This window comes from Nestor notabilis, unplaced genomic scaffold, assembly GCF_000696875.1.
Source record: "Nestor notabilis isolate BGI_N333 unplaced genomic scaffold, ASM69687v1 scaffold10278, whole genome shotgun sequence".
Classification (NCBI taxonomy): domain Eukaryota; kingdom Metazoa; phylum Chordata; class Aves; order Psittaciformes; family Psittacidae; genus Nestor; species Nestor notabilis.
Window position 1 is genome coordinate 46,032 of NW_009939733.1, and position 2,036 is coordinate 48,067.

Below are 2,036 nucleotides of genomic sequence, written 5' to 3' on the forward strand. Positions count from 1 at the left end.
GGGGAAGTTCAGGTTAGATCTAAGGCAGAAGCTCTTCCCTGTGAGGGTGCTGAGGCGCTGGCACAGGGTGCCCAGAGAAGCTGTGGCTGCCCCATCCCTGGCAGTGTTCAAGGGCAGGTTGGACACAGGGGCGTGGAGCAACCTGCTCTAGTGGAAGGTGTCCCTGCCCATGGCAGGGGGTTGGAACTGGATGAACTTAAGGTCCTTTCCAACCCAAACCATTCTATGATTTCCAGTCACACAGTGCAAACTAATCATCTTTCCATGAAGTTAAGGAATTACTCTAATTCTTTGTTTAGAAAAATTTTAAAACAAAGCAGTAAGAAAAACAATGATACAGACTTTGTGGTTTATGCCAGTAAAAATTTGCAGACAACTATAAACACTGAAACTACAGCAAATACTGGCCACTTTACTCTGGCCTATTTTCAGTTAGATTTTCCTAAAGATCTATGTCGAGAAACTCTAGACAATTATCAGGTTTCTACAGGTGAAATAATGAATTTAAATGCATAATACTAGTGGCAATATTTTTAAGTTAGACTAAGAACATCTTTCTAAATTGCAAATCATGTAACAATTAGTCAAAAGCATCCAGTTTCTTTTTAGATCAGGATAAATGCAAAATGGGGGTGTGAAATTATCAGTCACATTCATACTCCAACCCTTCACTCCTTGAAGGTTGTGCATGTTTGTTTTATAGAATCCCAGACTGGTTTGGGTTGGAAGAGACCTTAAGATCATCCAGTTCCAACCCCCTGCCACAGGCAGGGACACCTCACACTAGAGCAGGTTGCTCCAAGCCCCTGTGTCCAACCTGGCCTTGAACACTGCCAGGGATGGGGCAGCCACAGCTTCTCTGGGCACCCTGTGCCAGCGCCTCAGCACCCTCCCAGGGAAGAGCTTCTGCCCAAGAGCTCATTTGTATCCACCCTCTGGCAGTTTAAAACCATTACCTATTTCACTTCATACAAACGGTGTGAAGATGCTGCAAGCTCTAAGGATCATGTGCAATAACATCCCCACCCTCACTTCAGTTCTCCAAGCATATTTATTCAGTATTTTACCCCAATCTGTTTCAGAATCAGGCTATGTATTTTTAAATGAAACTTCGCTCATGTTTTAAAATATTAAGATACACTTCTTAAAAACAAATATTTTCAAAACATAATTTAAAATTACAATAAAGCTTTTTACGTTTATGTTAATAGAAGGAATTAAAACTGGAACTTAAATGTCTCAATGTCAGTACATGAACATCCAAAATTACAGATCAGGTTCTCAACTGCCCCTAGCTACCATGAGGCAGAGTAAAAAGGAATCACTCACTAGGGCTTTATTAGGACTCACAACTATTAGGTTCCTGTGGAGAATTCCCTACTGCGTCTGTAACTTGTCTTCAGTGGCAATGACCAATCTGGAATCTTTCACAAGTGTGTAATTTAGTGGTTTCATTTAATGCTATTCCAGTTAGTACCAACAATACAACTATTACTACTAACAGCAATTGTAGTAACAAATAGGATTACATGCAATCAAGATTTAATAGTTTGAAACTCTCCCACTGGAATAAAGAATCCCATGTTTTACTCCCTGGTCCCAGGACTGGTTAACATCCAAAAACAATTCTATGTGCATCAGCTGGAAGCAGGGACCTTCCAAGCTTACACGTGGATCACTGCTGGCCAGATTCACAACAGCCACCCATGCCACCAGACTAGTTTCAACAAGAAATGAGTGCCTCCGCAGCTTCATGTACCTGCTTACCAAGTCTTATTTGTGCTGACTCCATGAATATTCTGCTCTCTTAATCTGTACTACTACAACAGGAAGGTGGAAGCAGTCACTAAGTACAGCTGGGTAACAGGGCAATGGCCATGGAACTCTCTCAGGAGGTTTACAACAGGGACTGATGACTGCCCAAGGAAACAAACCTGGAATCAGCAGAGGAAGTAAGCAATCATTCAGTTTGGGGGGGTCTGGATCAGGGTAAGGGAGGAAGAGTGGACACTGCTTTCTTGTCCTTCAGTCAGCAG

At 42.3% G+C, this 2,036-nt stretch overlaps 1 protein-coding gene across 1 annotated transcript in view; it reads right to left on the reverse strand.

Annotated features, from left to right (window-relative positions):
* The window catches only part of GLTSCR1L (GLTSCR1-like), a 19,024-nt gene that overhangs the window by 11,367 nt on the left and 5,621 nt on the right, over positions 1–2,036 (reverse strand). The gene's annotated exons all lie outside the window — the stretch shown is intronic.